Source organism: Lithobates pipiens, unplaced genomic scaffold, assembly GCF_037356315.1.
Source record: "Lithobates pipiens isolate NorthernLeopardFrog02 unplaced genomic scaffold, aLitPip1_a1.2 Scaffold_19, whole genome shotgun sequence".
In the NCBI taxonomy this organism is placed as follows: Eukaryota; Metazoa; Chordata; class Amphibia; order Anura; family Ranidae; genus Lithobates; species Lithobates pipiens.
The window spans coordinates 421,159,890-421,178,796 of NW_027507764.1; the positions used below are offsets into that span (position 1 = coordinate 421,159,890).

Sequence of the window (18,907 nt, forward strand, 5' to 3'; positions counted from 1 at the left end):
TATTGCAAATCAGCAAAATGCAAAAAAATGCATAGGTGTGAATCCAGCCTTACTTAAAAAAAAAACATTTTTATCTATTTAAGAGTCCTATAAACCCTTTGATTATAAATCGGTTATCGCAATGTCAAATATGCACCATTTTACAAACATATAAACCACAAACTTAAAAAAAAATTGGAAATGATCAAACAACACCCAAAAGCTAAAATGTTTTGAAGATTGACAGAATTTTCCACTTCTCCCTGCGCTTTTAGACCTGTTTTTTTTTTTTTTTAACTCCAGTTCCACAGCTTCTTCTTTAAAGCATAATACAGACTTCTAAATAACATGCCCTCTAGCATGATGCTAATTATCTTGACTGGAAAAATTGTTTAAGAAGAATCTTTAAATCCATTCTTTCTTTCATCAAAGAGCGCTTAAAGCATGAACAGAAATGTTGAAACAGCAATAATCTGATCATGTACAAATCTGTAGTATATTCATCGAGCAGAAAGAGACAGGGTGTGTTTGATTTAATAGCTTACTCATTCAGCTGCCAAATGAGACTCCATTAATCCATATGTTAAAGTCAGTGAAACATTCATTACACAGCAGAATCAGAACTATTTACACATTGGACAAATTGGTCATTGCAAGCAGAAAGTGATTGGCTCTGTACATATGTTGTGATGTCTGCTATCTGTGGTCATTTAACACAGTGGGGGTTATTTACGAAAGGAAAATCCACTTTGCACTACAAGTGCACTTGGAACTTAGTGCAGTGGCTGTAAATCCGAAGGGGACATGCAAGGAAAATATAGAACAGCATTTTAGCTTGCACATAATTGGATGATAAAATCAGAAGAGCTTCCCCTTATTTCACATCTTCCCCTCAGATTTACAGAGACTGCACTTCCAAGCGCACTTGCAGTGCAAAGTGGATTTGCCTTTCGTAAATAACCCACAGTGTTTCTCAACTCCAGTCCTCAAGGCGTCCCAACAGGTCATGTTTTCAGACTTACCATTATTTTGCACAGGTGATTTGATCAGTTTCACTCCTTAGTAATTACCACAGCCGTTTCATCTGAAGGAAATCTTGAAAACATGACCTGTTGGGGCGCCTTGAGGACTGGAGTTGAGAAACACTGATTTTACAGACAGAACAAAAAATGATCAGCCACCCTTATGTGACGCCAAAATGAAGACTTTAAATCTACTGGCTCTTTGAGAAATTCAGTATAACTTAAAGCGTTACTAAACCCAGGACCTGCATTCACTATATGTGGCCTCCCACAGTACACAGAACATGAAAATGCAATAGTTTTAGTAAATATAAACTGCTAAATACCTTTTCTCATCAGCAGTATATAACAGTCTTGTGACTTCCATCAGTATCTGGTTAAAGCTTGTAAGAGGAGTTTTCATTCTGCTCTGACTGTCCTATGAGGCTGCAGGAACCCTGACCCTTTGTCTGGACAGTGCTGATTGGCTCTGTGCTGATTACATGCACCCTCCCAAGAAACAGAACTGTCTAGCAATGCACACCAAACTGAGCTTGTGCAGCTTGTCCTTGAGTCTCTGTTTTATCATATGATGGATTGGGGACAGCAGAAGGGGAGTATCAGAGAAGACAGGATCAAACAGCCTTTTTACACAATGTGGAGGATTAACTCCTTGGGTTCCACAGTGAGTATAACAAGCATGCTTTACTGCATATACAGATTTTACTATTGTGGGTTTAGTAACACTTTAAGGATTCAAAAAATGGGGAGCATCCCTGACCTGCACTGGAGCAGCAACAGACCGATGTGATGAAGAACACACACCATGCTCCGAACTGAACACTGAAGCTTCAGCAGCACATTCCTGAATATCAGTCAATCTATGGCCAGCTTGAAGCTAGGGAAAACTAACAGATTTTTCCATTCACATAACTGACGTGGATGGGAACCTTCCCCCATGGGCACATTATATTCGGACAGCTGCACCTACTGCTGTCAGAATACACTGATCATAGTCTGCAGTTGCTGATCGAGAAACGTTCTCTAAAATGCTCCTGCCAGGAACGACCACACACTGATTGAAATTTGGTTCCTGCTGAATCGGCTGAATTTTGATCTATCTATGGCCAGCTTAGGAAGCATTATTTCCTGTTGCAATTCCAAAAATCTATTTGACATAGTAATTTCCTCCACATTGTGGATAGAAGTCCTGGTTAAAGGCTATTCATGTATATTTAGTGCCAGATTCTGCTTTTTTTCCCCCATGTTAATTCATAAATAAGGATCTTTTATAATTAAAAATAAGAAGAAAGTTCTGTCCAGTGCTCACTACACTGAGACCATTAGGTTGGTCCTGGAATTGTAAAGTATTAGTGGAAACTTTATTACTCTACACAAATATGAACGGACATACTCCTTTAATAAAAATTAGTAGAGATCAGATAATCACATATTCTCCTTTAACAGAACACTTTCCAACAATGTCATTTTTTTTTTTCTGACTTGAGTGGGACAATATTTTTCAACATAAATGCAAATCAAACTGCAAGTAATCTGTATAAGTTCTTGTAACTTATCCTACAGACTCACCGTGGTTATGTAGTAACTGGCTACCATTAGGTTCCCTATCCTAATACAATCCTGGGGCACCAACGGTACCTGTTCTAATGACCTATTTATAATAATGCCTGCAAGTTTTTCTGATGCATTGATGTTTGTTGCATAGGCAATTCATTTTCTATGGGCCCTGTCACATGCCCAATCATTTTGCAATACATTGCAGATTATTACAAAAAATGTTTACAGGTAGGGAAAACACTGCAAATAAGCACTTGAAATACTTTTTTTTTTTTAGGAATTCTACCTGCTGAGCTTTTTTTCTGGATTGGCGGTGGCAGCTGCCATTGTGATTGATGATGAATCTACACTGGGGGGACATTTGTTTTTTTATTTTTATTAAAGGAATTGTTAAAAACTGTGTCTGTGTTTTTATTTCTTTTTGACACTTTTTTTGGTACATGAGTATGGATACAATGTACCCCATACTCAGTCATATAGGGGGCAGGATCTGGGGGTCCCCTTGTTTAGAAGGGGGCTTCCTGGTTCCGATAAGCCCCCTGCCCGCAGATCCCCACAACCACATCCCCATCAAAATGGGGACAGGGTGCTTTGGGGTGGGGGGCAGTGCTCCCCTACCTCAAAGCACTCCCCATGTTGAGAACATGTGGTCTGGTATGGTTCAGGGGGTGGGTGCTCGCTCGTCCCCCCACTTTCCTGGCCTTCCAGGCTGCATGGTTGAATAAGGGTCTGGTATGGATCTGGGGCGTTCCCCATGCCATTTTTTTTTTTTTTTACATTTTGGTGTAGGGTTGCCCTTAAAGCGGAGGTAAACCCATTGATTTAACAGTTTCAAAAAACAGTTATATTCTGTCAGGGCTAGGCTCAGCCCTTCCTTCTCTGAGCTGGCCTCTCAGCCATCGGCTAATTGCCAGCTCCTATCTTTCCACAGTGACTCACCTGTTGATGATATCCTGCTCATCAGTCCTGCCTACTTAAGCCATCCAGCTCAAATGATCTCTGCCTTCCCCTTAGTCACATCTCTAGAGACACTCTCCTGTATGCCTGTTAAAGACTTGCTTGGATGACATTCCTTCTGGGTACAGATCCCGCTTGCTGTTCTACTACGCTCATCTCTGGCTCCCTGACGTTTTGGCTTGTCTGACTATCCAATCCGGTTCCATAACTCTGGCTTTGTTTTGACTACATTTACTCTGTTTACCTTTTTTTATTATTATTAAAGAAGTGAGATTTAACTGTACTTCTGTCTCAGTCTAATTCATGGTTTCTGACACATTCCCTGCATGTGCCGGAAATGTAACTCTCTCATTGGTTGTGCTCTCAACAAAACTGCCAAACCATTGAATTGATGGTGTCATAACTGATCACATGTGCAGCATCATGGCAGTTGAAGATTAAACAGAGGTTTAAAGTGGTTGTAAACCCTTACAAACCACTTTGACCTACAGGTAAGCCTAGATTAAGGCTTACCTGTAGGTCCAAGAAATATCTCCTAAACCTACATGGTTTAGGAAATATTTGGCAAAAGACAGGCACCGCTGTTTATGGCGCATGCGCAGGCGCACTGAGCACGCCGCTGTTAACAGTGATGTGCCGCGAGTGTCGGCTCCCGTGCGCATGCGCTGGAGTGATGTCATCGCGGCTCTGTTGAATGACAGCGCCGGAGCAGCGAGACCCACCAAGAAGATGGAGGCTCCGTACACAAGGGGGCAGCGGCGACTTCGCTGGCTCCTGTGTCAGGTAAGTGACACATAATGGACTACTATGCGATGCATAGTAGTCCATTATGCTTTACCTTTACAGGGAATCAAAGAGGAAGTAAACCCATCAGGGTTTACTTCCACTTTAAGATAGCAGCTTCCATGGCTAAAAATGATAGGAAGGTTTACTTCAACTTCAAAATCCATACCAAACACGAAAGGATTGGAGTTTTTTTTTCAGATTATAATTCATGTTTAAAATTGATTCGATGTGATATTCAGATGTGTTCCCATAGAAGACAATGAGCCTGAAATTCACATAGGAACCACACTGCAGTTCTCAAGAAACGCATGGGGCTCTTTTTAAATTTGCATCGAATTTGCACTGCCGCTGCACCGCACATATGTGAACCGGCTCCATAGAAAGCCGGCTTGATTTACATATCATGTAAATCGAATGCTGTTCAAAACGCATCCAATTTGCATATTGTAGATTGTAAGCTCTAACAAACAGGGCCCTCTGATTCCTCCTGTATTGAATTGTATTGTAACTGTACTTTCTGCCCTCATGTTAAAGTAAAGCACTGTGCAAACGGTTGGCTCTATATAAAACCTGCATTATAATAATAATAATAATAATATACTGCATGTGAACGGAGCCTAAAGGAAAATTGTATAGTACATAGCTTCTGCACGGAAAAAAATCGTAAGAGCAAGACTACGCATGCTCAGAAATGAAAGAATACATGCAAAACTATTCAACATATTATGTCACTTCTGATGTTGTATTCTGTTGTACGAAAATTTTCGTATTCTGCGTAACCTCTTCAGTTTCGTCATGAGACTAGCATGCCACAAAAAACAGACGTTCGGTCATCCGAAAATTTAAGTGTGTGTACGATGCTTAATACACACTTGGGTTGATTTGCGAAAACTGAAGAGTACAAAATCTGGTGCAGCTGTGCATACAAACCAATCAGCTTCTAATTTATTTTTATTTATTTTTTTGTCAAAGCTTACTTGAACAAGCTGAAATTAGAAGATGATTGGCTACCATGCACAGCTGCACCAGATTTTGCACTCTCCAGTTTTAGTGAATCAACCCCATTGCATCTGTGTTTACTTATTTTTTGAGACAGCTTTGTCAGTTTGTATTTTCTATCCTCTTTGTAATTTGCAAAAAAAAAATTATTAAACAAAACAAAAAATAACGCACATACTGGATGCTGCATTTGATAGAACTGTTTCTTATGTCACAAAATGCAGGCCAATGTGACCATAGTAAACAAGCCCTTGTGGTAATTTGTATACATTACCCTGCAACTACTTCAGAAAGGAAAGTCCTATCCACTGAGTATAATATATAAACAGATAATTTTTTCAGCAGCCAGGAATTACACGCTGTATATTTCCCAGCAGAGTGCATACACTACATTAATTTTCATGCCTGCAGGGCATGGATTCTTGCCTGCACGTGTCTGTGCACCAGAACAATACAAATAAATGATCGTTTGAAAAAGTTTTCACTACCTCATCTGTTATTGCCTTCTGACCCCCCTAGTACTTTTGTGAGAAGTAAAAACTAAACTCAAGCTTAGCTAATGTATTTTAAAGGATCGTTCTGTACTTGACATGGATGCTTGCGCCACTCCTACTGGAGTCTGCAAAATTATTTTGCTGGAGGCTACAACATTCTCTCCCTATTCGTTGGGAGTTAACGAAGGAATGAATCATTCACAGAAGTGGATGGAGCTTAGTGGTGCTGAGCCACAGCTTGTTGCTCTAGCCTTTGATGCAGACTGGTTGGACTTGTTCCTAGATGATTGAAGAACCGGTTTGACTGGCTTCATATGCCAACAAATTCTGGTATCATTCCATGTTACACAGAATGTAGAAACCTGCCCAGCGAGTTGAATGAAAAGCATATTAGGATATCCATTGCACGTTGTATATATGTGAGGTGTAGCTCCACTTACATACACACCAGCGGCAGCTGCCCCAGGATGGTCCAGGTTACATTTCACCATCTATGTGTGAGCCTGCAGCTATAGGACTGACAAATATTATTCCACAGGAACATTACACAACTGTAAGTACGTTATTAATACTTTACTAGGGAGTGGGTTTTACTTGTGATACTAAGTATATATACATTTTACATATTTATGTACAGTCTTCCTTTACAGGGTACAACATATAAGCAATTTAGAGTGTTAATTTTTTTTTCTGAAAGTGCACAGCACCATAATAAATCATTTATAGTCACTTAATATGAAACTGCAAAAAGTACAATTTATGAAACTGCAAAATGTAGTATTTATTAAATCTTTGCAATACAATAATGTTGTCAGTTATCTTCTAACAATAGCAAGACATTACCACATGGGAAGTCAGTGCAGGATGCAACGACCATACCATACTGGACACAACTCAGGGTAAAGTGATATGACCAACAAATGGCATACATAGAGGGGAGGACGGGTCTACAGCTAAGTTATAACCTATTAGCCCCACAACTTGTGTATTATGCTCCAGATAAACTGTATAGGAAGGCATGAAGGCAGGTTTTATCATGCCTCTGTGTCCTGGAACATTCTTTAGCTTAGGACAATAGGAACTTTCAGATCATGTTGTAAGGCAGAAATAAATTTCCCAATCTCCATCAGTTTTTCACATATCTGGAATACTCTGCTCCATTATCATTAACATTATTAAATTAATAAACAATTTTGGACATTTTGGAGACTTTAAATATATTATCTGCTGGTGCCTATTAGTGTTCATACAAAATTATAAAAAATGACAGATCTTTAAAAAAAATCTTTTCTCTTTTTTATTTTTGCAAATTCATTATTCTTTAAATTTTAATTCATTTATGGATAACCTTTTATCAGTGTTTCTAAACCAAGGCATGTGAAAAATAAAGCAGCACCAACCCCGACCAACCATAAATAATAAAGTGGTCAAATAAAATAAAATGATAAAAAGTGGTCAAATAAAATAAAGTGGCGAAGTTAAATTTTTATCTATTTACAGGATAAAACTCTTCAGTGTACCTCCCTATTAAAACAATCCTATTTCTCTGTGTTTAAAAAAACTGCTATTGTTTTTATTGGTGATTATCTCTTGGGAAACAAGGACTTTGGTCTTCTCCACTACATGAAAGATCTGTGATAATAGGTGATAATGAGAATAGAGCAATTTCCCATTGTCATAATTCTCTGCATGTTCAGTAGAGGTGTGGCATTGTAGCCATAAAACATAGGTATTTTATTCTTTCTTGTTTTCCTTCTGTTATCAACACCATTCATAGGACGAAAATGAGGCAAAATAATTGAAAACAAACATGTATTACATGATTTAGAAATATAGAGGTCTATGTACCTCGTGCTGGCTATTCTGCACTTTTATTCAAAATAGTCTTTTAAACAGTGTTATAAATGAATGTTGAAAAATGAAATATCTGCATTTATGTACTATGCAAAAATGTATTTTTTTTATCAAATGATCATATTATGATCATATTGCATTTATAGAAGCAAGCTGAGACACTTGGCCACCCTGAGTAGAAAATGCCTTTCTTGCCAGCATGCTGCAGAGAAGGACCTTTGCTTTCTGTGTAGAAACAGTGTTCCCTCTGCAGAGGTTCAGGTTCTGCTGTACCAGAGCTTGAGCTCTCCAATCAGTGTAAACTTTGCTAATAGGAAGTGCTAACCCTGACTTACCTGGGGACACCTCAGAGCTCTGCAGAGAGACCACTGCTTCCACACAAAGTGCAGGGGGTCCTTCTCTGCAGTATGTTGGCAGAGGACAGGTTTTTCTACTCAGACTTTAAAGTCAAAATGTTTGACTTTAAACACCTTCTGTTTTAATATATCTGGAATATATTTAACTGATTTAAAGTAACGTTCAGAATTTAAACGCCTTTTGTTTTAACACACCTGCAGTTAATTTACCTGGTTCTAAACTGAAGTCTGTTGGGCTTGAAATCTCCAACAGTTTTGCAGGAAGCAGGCTGGACACTGCAGAAAATTAGTTATTCTGTATTAATCGGCATTAATGTGCTTGTTAACAGTGAAATCATGTTACCTTGTCAAATTGGTTCATTTCTGCATACCCAAGTATTCATTGGCAGTTGAAAGGCTGTCTTTAAGATACAGTTCTAAAATACACATACATTCACAAACACAGCTATGTGCTGTATATTTTGAATAAAATGTTCATTTTAAGGTTGTATTTGCCATAAAAAGTGTAAAATATTTTATAATATAATAATAATACTAGAAAATGTATTGTACATATAAAAATGTTTAAACTATGCAAAAAATAGTTACAGTCGGAAAATGTGCTTGTATTGGAAAAAATGTGAAACAAAACATCTGACTCCCTTTGAAATCTGAATTCTGTCCTTGAGCTAGTTTAACATGTGTATAACTGCATAGAATAATCCATGTAGCATTTGTCGAAGCAGATAAAATTCACTACCCTTTGGTTTTTGAAGTGTAACACCATTTTTGTGTCTTGAGATATATATATATATATATATATATATATATATATATATATATGTATATATATATACAGTATCTCACAAAAGTGAGTACACCCCTCCCATTTTTGTAAATATTGTATTATATCGTTTCATGTGACAACTCTGCAGAAATTACACTTTGCTACAATATAAAGTAGTGCGTGCACAGCTTGTATAACAGTGTAAATTTGCTATCCCCTCAAAATAACTCACGAAACAGACATTTATGTCTAAACCACTGGCAACAAAAGTGAGTACACCCCTAATTGAAAATGTCCAAATTGGGCCCAATTTGCCATTTTCTCTCCCTGGTGTCACGTGACTAGTTAGTGTTACAAGGTCTTAGGTGTGAATGGGGAGCAGGTATGTGAAATTTGATGTTATCGCTCTCACTCTCTCATACTGGTCACTGGAAGTTCAACATGGCACCTTATGGCAAAGAACTCTCGGAGGATCTGAAAAAAAGAATTGTTGCTCTACATAAAGATGGCCTAGGCTATAAGAAGATTGGCAAGACCCTGAAACTGAGCTGCAGCACGGTCCCCAAGACCATACATCGGTTTAACAGAACAGGTTCCACTCAGAACAGGCCTCTAACATCCACCAGCTCCGTGATGTCTCATGGATCAGTGGAAGAGGACTCCAGTGGCAACCAGTGAAGCTCTGGTGAACTCCATGCCCAAGATGGTTTAGGCAGTTCTGGAAAATAATGGTGACCACACAATTTTGAGACTTTGGGCCCAATTTGGACATTTTCACTTAGGGGTGTACTCACTTTTGTTGCCAGCGGTTTAGACTTTAATGTTGAGTTATTTTGAGGGGACAGCAAATTTACACTGTTATACAAGCTGTACACTCACTACTACATTGTAGCAAAGTGTCATTTCTTCAGTGTTGTCACATGAAAAGATATAGTAAAATATTTACAAATGTAATGTTCACACATGTAAGAGGTGTACTCACTTTTGTGAGATACTGTATGTGCATATATATATATATATATATATATATATATATATATATATATATATATATAGTATATTTCTTGATTATTTGCAGTTTTCATTGTGCCTATTGGGAATAGTTCAATTTTGCTGTTTGCTATGAACAAACTGAGAACACAAAAAGAGATATGTCTGTAGTATCATCCCAACTGTGTGCAGCATACATGCTTGTGTCCAAGGTGTTTTCATCACAATAAATTAAATATCAATACTTCCTTTTGACAAAATTGCTGGGGCCAATTTACATACAATTGATATATTACACATAGCAATGAGATCTATTGTTGTGTTTCATAAAGTCTTATTGGTTTAAGCCCTGGTTCACACCAGTGCGGCTTTGAAATTGCGCTACTTCAGTGAGATTTCAAAGATGCAGATAATTTCATGTCATTGTGGCTTGCGACTTCACTGCAACATGATTGGCGGCAATTTGAGCAGTTCCATTTCCGGCAATGGGGTGTAACTCGTCATGCGATTTGGAACTGTCAAATTACATGACAAATCACACTGGTGTGGACGAGGGCTTTATGTCATTTTAAAATGTTATCTTGCCATCCTGCCTTATGGTATCTAACCTATCAGCGATGTACACTGAACTGTGATTTTAACATAACCACTATGCAATAAACATCAACAAGTAAAATAATACTATGAAGTAAACATTATTATATTGTATGCATAAAAAAATACCTGACAGAAACAATGCCAGTAAAAATATAATATTTTCTCATCAAGCAATTGTAACTTTGAAGCACCATTATGAATTACAGGATTTGCTTTTACAGTACATTGCCATGGTCATTATAACCATATTAAGCTTTCAGTAGGTTCTGTAGTTAATTCAGGAAAAACAGGACTTGCAAAAGTCGAATATTTTTATGTGCTTATTGCCCAAGTTTATCTTTCCACATGGCATATACAGTATATTCAAATAAATGCCCCATTGGGCAATTTTAAAACCTATTTGCACATCCAGTGTGTTTGATTACTACAGTTTGAATGTGGGCTTTAAACAAGTATATTAAAAAAAAAACGTGATACACGTCTCTTAACTTTACTTGCTATTACTTATTATTTGATTTATCCAGGGCTGTGCTTGGAGCGGATGCTCCCCAAGGTGTCCATCTTTGCCTTGGGGTGGGGCAAAAATGGCTGGTAGGTTTAATTATTAGGTAATAGTAAATAATGTTAAAACGTGTGTATTGCATTTGATTAATATATTCTTATTTATGATGCACCTACACACACATAGCCAGTCAGGCCTGTTAAAAGTTCTCAGTGAGTTTGAACTTGCAATTTTTGTAACAGGATCCACATCACTGAAGAGTCTCCGCCACTGCCTGTTGAACAAATGCAGCAGCCAGGAAAGGAACTCAGACAGCCTGTGGATTTACAATTACCAGACTCAGTGTTCTTGAGCTGCACTGAGGATTAACTTTCCAATATGGACTCTCTGACCTCAGTGCCCCCCCCCCCCCATAATTTCTCCATCAGTGCCATGTGAGGTAGCTGCCTTAATTGGCCTCCTGGGCAGCAGAGCCTTGGACTTACCCTCAACAAATTAAGCTCTCAAAGTTTCTTGGACAGTACAATACAGGCATACCCCACTTTTAAATACACAATGGGGTTTATTTACCAAAGGAAAGTGCAAAATCAGGCTCACTTCTGTACAGAAACCAATGCGCTTCTAACCCCAGATTATTCAGTTAAGCTTTGGTAATAAAACCTGGAAGCTCATTGGTTTATATGCAGAAGTGAGCCTGATTTTGCACTTTCCAACTTTAGTAAATAAACCCCATTGTGTACTTTAAAAGTGGGGTATGCCTGTAGATATTTTGCTCTCAAACTAATGTATTTATTAGTTCATAGACTATCATGAGCATGGGTACACAGCCTGAGTACTAAGACACATACTTTGTGTATCACAGAGACCTGGCCAGGACCACCCATCTTTCCATACAAGATTTGCTCACTCCCCAGATAATCGCATTTAACCACCCAAAATGTTCCATAAATAATTGCTTACCTAAAGTAAATCAATCATTAGAAAAATGCTTAAGCTAATGCTGGTTTCCTGAGAATTATAGCGGCCTGTGTATGTCATGATATATTTGTGGTTTTAACATTGCTCTGTTATTTACTAATCAGGATGATCACGCCACCCACCTGTGTGTGAGGAGAAGTATATTAATGAGTATGTGGTAATGGCAGTCAGTTATGATTAAGGTCACCTTGTTGGCAGAAACACGTCAGCATAAATCTTTGGAACTCTATGTTCGCTTTGAAATAAACATTCCTAAAGATTTGCTACTTTATACTGGTTTTCTTCAATTCTCTTTATGGACTATGGGCAGACAGGAGCCTAGGGTGTTTCTAAACAGCCTAAGTAAGGCAATGAGTTTGAACCATTTCGGCATGTTTGGTGTCTGACTGTGTCTGGTTAAAATGAATATAAACTCTAACAATGAACATCTATTACTAAATCCCTTTTGATCCATTAAATATACCAGAGCAAAAATATTGTTGCTGCTGTGAGAAATCTTATGAGCTGATAACTTCTTTATGCTGTCCCCCTGGGCTTCATTCTTATTAGTTACATTGTAAATGATCAGGTACTGATTAAAAGGGAAAAAAAGCTGGGAAAAAAAAGAAAACAAATGCAGCCACCACATCTGAGGACTTGAAGACTGAGGTATATTACATTTGTTTCTCTTCAGTTTAGATAAACTTTAAATACCTCTAACTCATAGGTCAAAGATAGGTTGGAATTCTTTATTTCTATACTTGGTCCAGGTCAGTCACTCACAAAGCTGTGCAGTCAAGGCATCAGCATTTAACCCCAGGCATCCACCATTTTCAGAAGAAGAGTGTGTGTGTGTGTGTGTGTGTGTGTGTGTGTGTGTGTGTGTGTGTGTGTGTGTGTGTGTGTGTGTGTGTGTGTGTGTGTGTGTGTGTGTGTGTGTGTGTGTGTGTGTGTGTGTGTGTGTGTATATATATATATATATTTATTTTTATTTTTATTTTTTATATTTATTTTCATGACAGGTCTACCTTAAAGGCTCCTTGAAAATCCCTTTTTACTTTAATACAGATAACTACATGTAGATAAACTATGGTTAGGGTTTTAAGTTGGTTAGAAACTGATACATACTGCACCCACTATATATAGGGTTAGGGCTTTTTTTTACTAAACAATAGGTGCAGGTACTCTCTCCACTCTGACCTACTTCTGAGCACCGTCCCTTATCCCTATCAACCTCATAGTACTGGCCTTTTTAGGGAATACAGAGCCAAGTATCATTTTGCAGGGATAAGTAATTTGTACAGAATTGGTTAATGATAATAGACCCCCCCCCCCAGCATCAACAGATCCCGCAGGAACACAAGCCCCTTCCCAGCAACAGTAGACCTCCACCAAAAATAGATACCCACCAGCAACACTAGATCTGCCCCAGCAACAAAGACCCCTGCAAGCAACAAAAGATACCCCGACAGCCAGCATCAATAGACTCTCCCCCATCAACAGTGGATTCCCCCCTTCCCAACAACATAAGGACCCCAGAGTCAAAGATCTCCCACCAGCAACAACAAGGTCCCCCGCAAAATAATAGATAACTCCAGCAACAATTGACACCCCCCCCCCCCCAGCAACACTAGAACCCCAGCTAAAATAGATCCTCAGCAGTCAACATCAATAGACCTTCCAGCACACCCCAGCCCCCTTTTCATTCTGTGCAGGAGATGGCAGAACTGCATTCCCCATGTTCCTGCTAAAAAAAAAAAAATTTATAGGTTTCCATTTACCAGCTGCGATTCTTCTGCCTACCTCAGTAATAACATACATCAAAGGTTTACAAGTCAGCACTGTCTTAAAGATATTTTCATTTTGGCCAGCTGTCACATTTATGTACAGTAGAAGTTCTGCAAATTACATATAACGTTAAATATTAACCTCAATTACTATGTAACATAAAGACCAATTGTTTAACTTGTATTTTTTTAACCTCAGTGGGTGTAAAGGACATTTAATCTTAAAATATAATTTCCACATACTATAAAAGCACATTATGCACATGACATGTGTATCGGCCCCCCATTTACTTCTTTGATAAGCAATGGCTGTTTTGCTCTTGTGGTATGGGTCAGAACTCTGAGCAGTCACAATCTGAACAGATCTTTTTCATTTATCTGATATAAAATACAACAATAAATAACAGTGTTTACGTATTACAAACCTGTCCACCATAGAGGTAAATGGAGGCCATTGTGTGATATGTGTAGCACAAACTATCAGCAATCATATTTTATGTTCTGACTACTCTAAACTGATGAAGGGTAACATTGGATTGGCTGTCAGAGGTTAGTCTGTTTCGTACAGTATATCTTTTGCACTAAGTATAATTCCAGTGTAATTAAATAAACCGATTTATATTTATCTATCATATTTAATGTCTTGTTTTTTATTTATAAATAACAGACATGTTATACTTACCCGCTCTGTGCAGTGGTTTTGCACAGAGTAGACTGGATCCTTCTCTTCTTGGGTCCCTGGCTGGCACTCCTGGTCCCTAGCTCCTGTTGAATGTTCCCACAGCAAGCAGCTTGCTATGGGGGCACCCGAGACAAGCTGCAGCTCTGTGTGTCCATTTAGACACGGAGCCTTGGTTTGACTCCACCCTCTCTCTCTCCTGATTGGCTAATTGACTTTGATTGACAGCAGCAGGAGCCAATGGCGTCACTACTGTATCCCGGCAAATCAGGAGGGGGAGTCCCGTATGGCCGAGGCACTCGTGCACATCGCTGGACAGAGATGGGGCTTAGGTAAGTATTAGGGGGGCTGCTGCACACAGAAGGTTTTTTATCTTAATGCATAGAATACATTAAGAAAAAATGTCCTGCCTTTACAACCACTTTAATTCTCCCGGAGGGAGAAGACAATGGTCCAGCAGGAGGGATTCCCGCATCATCACTGTCTGAGTTGATAGGGGAATCAGGTGAAGTTTGCTCTGTGTATGTCTGGCCTAAGTCGCTGTTTTCCCTAAGATGTAACGTAATTGCATAAATTAAGAATTGAGTAGGGGGTGTAATAAACCTTTGAAATAGCTGCGGCTTGTGGGCATAGGATGCTGAGACTGTAAAAGATGTAAGAAGCCATTACAATTTTCGGCATTTATATAAAAATGAAATACTCGTTTTTGGAAGATTTTGAAGGTGGACAAACTGCTGCACATATGAAGTGCATGTGCCTGCACAGAGCTGAAGCAGCCACCCAAACCTTCCTGTCATAGGCAAACCTTAGGTCTCATAATGCTAAAGTTTGCCTGCCCCCTTTCTAGTGGCCAGTGAGGCTGCCTGTCATAGTGATGGAACTATAAAAAAAAAAAAGTGTGGGGACAGGGCTTAGCAGCAAGCTCCAACACTGTCTGGAAGTGTCAGCTCTTTAGTTATCAGAATGGCCCAACATTTGGCCATTACCTGGACATGATCAAGTTTTGAAGGTGCTACAGGTATGCTGAGAAACCTTTAGGTGCCTATACTTTATACCTGCAGCAGTTGGCCCCTCACCTCCAAAGGCAGAGTCTCTTTAATCATATATCATACTGTATAGGACAGTAAGAATGTATGACCTAGGATGGCCCAGCATTTAGCAATGACTTGGACATGATCAAGTCTTGAAGGCGGCTGTAGCTATGCGCAGGAACCTCTAGATGCCTACACCTCAAATCTGCAGCAGTTGGCCCCTTCCCTCACCCACCTTGACGGATTCTCTTTAATGTTATCATAATGTATGTAGTGCACAAACTCTTAACTGGTCCCGCTATTTGTCCCAAGTTCCCAACTGTAGCTTCCCAGTCTCTATTCACAAAAAACAGGCAGAAAGAGTCTTTTTTAGATTTATTGCGTATTAAACATGGCTAGGGTGCAGGGGGAGCCTTGGAATACTCCAGAACTAGTAAAAAAGGTAATGGAGGACTCTCTCTAACAGCACTGTTTCGTATGCGTGCAACCACCCTCTTGAAGCAAGTGACTAGTGAACCATAACTCAGGTGATTCCATTGTGAAAGTAAAGCCTGAACAGGCAACTTGGATTAACTTTCCCAAAGGTTAGCTAGGACAGTCTCTAGGATCTTTTCAGGTGTGTTACTTACTGTACCCTGGGTACTTAAATGCTTTCCTGCATTACCAGCCAATTCCTGTACTGTGAGCCTCCAGGTCAGATCCTCTAAGGACTTCCTTCAACTGCTTTCAGGAACTCTGGATGTGGGTCCCCCCGCTCTAGCTGTAGCTGGGACCCTGGTGGCCTTTACTAATTTTCAGCTATGCACCCAATGGGAAAAGCCCTCTGACTGCATCATTTGCCACAGGACAAGCACCCTGCTGTTCTAGGCCCCAATATATTGACATAGAGCACAGACTATCAATAACATATATTATTGAACATTGTGCTATATTGATTTTCTTCATGAATGATAACATGGATGTTTCGAACACTTCTACTGTCAAAGTATGTAGTCTGTACTGTCTCATCTGAATATACAGGTACCATTCCAGTTGGTCTAGTAATGTGCAGAGGTTGAAACAGAACATAATAAGCAAATACATGTCATAATCCTAGGCCTGACATATGACACTATCATTAGGCATAGGTATTCAGATGTTTATTTAAGCATTTGTTTTGGCCAGGAATGAAGATTGTATGTGGTCTGAGGAAAACACAATGGATTCATGAATGTAAGGAATGTCCACAATGCTGCCTAATCAAGTTGTTCATTGATAATACTTTTTAGTAAGATTTACTTATGTTACCAAGCATTTGCAGTGACATAAAATTTTTTAAAAAGATTGTTTTATACATGTATTTTTCGTATACACAGCCAACAAGGTATACAAAATATCACATTAGTCCAAGTCCACTAATTCCGCATACACGCGATCAGACTATCAAGTGGACTTTTTCTGGCGGACGACCCGCCGGACTGTGCAGTGGAGGTCCGCCGGACTTTCCGAACGAGCGGACCTGCCCACACACAACCGCTCATTCCCACCCCCTTTCCTGACTGGCCAGGCTGCGTGCTCGGATAAGGGTCTGCAATGGACTTTGGGGGACCCCCACGCTGTTATTTCGGCATAGGGGTTCCCCTTTAAATCCATACCAGGTGACGGGGCTCGCGAGGTGTCAATCACGCCAATGGAGGTGGCGACATTGACTTTCTTCGCTAGTTCCATCTACCTGGAGCCACGTTCAAAATGAACGGACTTTACTCCATGTGTGGGCAAGTCCGTTCATTTCAAAAGTCCTGCGGACTAGCACACAGACGGACGGATTGTCCAGCGGACAGTTTTGAGTCAAGACTTCTTTCTAAGTCCGACGAAACCGGAGCCCACACACGGGCGGATTGTCCGATGGATTCTGGTCCGCTGGACCAAGTCAGCCGGATAATCCGATCGTGTGTACGCGGCATAATACAAATATATCACAATGGATCATCAATACAATTATCTTCAAATCATTGTTCATGTATTGATTATGTCTTTCCTCCATGGCTGCGCAATAAATCACTACACTCACTGAAAAAGGTGAGACCTCTAAATAATAAAAAAATTTAAATGTGTGAAATCTCCAATACTCATTATGAGTAAATTCACATGTATCTTCTGTTTCTCATACGTGACCAAAATCTTCTAAACGCTTGATGACTTAAAAAAACAAGCTATTTCAAAATGTATGATCCACATTTAATGAAATATAAATAAAATAGATGAAGCTATCAGCCATAACCCCGGTATTTTTTATTTTTGCTTTCTAATTAGCTGCTGGATCACTTTTAGACATAGTGGGATGTCCCTTTCCTGACGCTTGCCAGTGTTTCTCAAGATTACCGTATTTACTGGCGCACCCAAGAAATTATCCGACGGTTCACATCTATGGTCTTGGAGGACCGGAGTGATGTTCTGACGTCACTCCCCACTTCCAATATAGGACGTAAAGTAAACTTTTTTATTTTTTTATTCAAAAGATCTATTTTTTTTTCTTTTTGCTTTTAAAGGTAGAGGAGAGATTTGGGGTCTCATTGACCCCAGCTCTCTCCATAAAGAGGACCTGTTATACCTTATTTCTATTACAAGGGATGTTTATATTCCTCATATAGGAATAAAAGTGATATATGTAGCGCTGGCTCCTGACGAACAGGTGCTATGTTTTTTTCTAAAGTTAATTTGCCTGAAACCACAGTTGGGTTTCAGGACTATTCTCTAAATTTCTGGTTTTAGTACCAGTCCAGCTGGGTTGCACTGGGTTCTCCTTGACCGCAGGTGTCGCTGTCACCGCCAGCAAGAGTAGGAACGCAGTTTAGCTGGGTGTATTGAATGCCACTGTTCTCTCGGAACCAGCCCAGTTGGAGTGTTCTCCTGCATTTAAGGTACCGACACCATGTGGTTCAGGGTTCCATCTTTGATTTTCTGTCTGTTCGGTTCTGGTGATCCTCCTGACCCAGCCCCATGGCCCTCCTGGCCTGGGGTGCGGAACCATGCATTCCGAGTCTCGGGACTGGCTGGCCCGAGGCAATGGAACTGCAGGGACCGGCCTGATTGGATTTCGGGGCCTATTGATCCAAGGGTGGTCTGGTGCCTTCTCATCTGAAGGGAGAGGCCCAGCAACTGAAGAACCCCAGGGGAGGACTCTTCAGGAGAAGGCGTGCACAAGGCTGGCTTCTCTGAAGGAGCCTGGAGGCTTAGTTGAAGGACGCAACCTGGATCTACACTCATACAGTATCGCCGGATCGGCTGAGACAATCTGGTACCGTATGATAGCTCTTTAAATTTATTCACGTCCCTCAGTAACGCTCAAGTCTGTGGCAGAGACTTTGTCAAACACCCTACGTTCAAGTGTATATCTCAAGTCTGTGGCAGAGACTTTGTCAAGCACCCTACCGGTTTCTAGGCCTAGTGAGAGGAGGTCTAAAAAATCCAGCTGTGAGATCCAGCTGTGAAACGGCCTTTATTCTCTGGATTTACTATAAGGACTTCCTTTACTTTTTGCAATCTAAAGTACCTGAACTTATTCCTAACCCTCTACCCTTTATTGAGAGACTGTTTCTGTTACAAATACTGTAA

The 18,907-nt window shown here is 39.8% G+C and overlaps 1 protein-coding gene across 2 annotated transcripts in view; it reads left to right on the forward strand.

The window, feature by feature from the left end:
- Window positions 1-6,072: 6,072 nt before the first annotated feature.
- RBBP8 (RB binding protein 8, endonuclease) overlaps window positions 6,073-18,907 on the forward strand; it is a 150,167-nt gene continuing 137,332 nt past the window's right edge. For both annotated transcript variants that reach the window (XM_077492565.1, XM_077492568.1), the window contains exon 1: window positions 6,073-6,347. The gene's annotated coding sequence lies outside the window, so the exon portion shown is untranslated. The remainder of the gene's footprint in view (window positions 6,348-18,907) is intronic.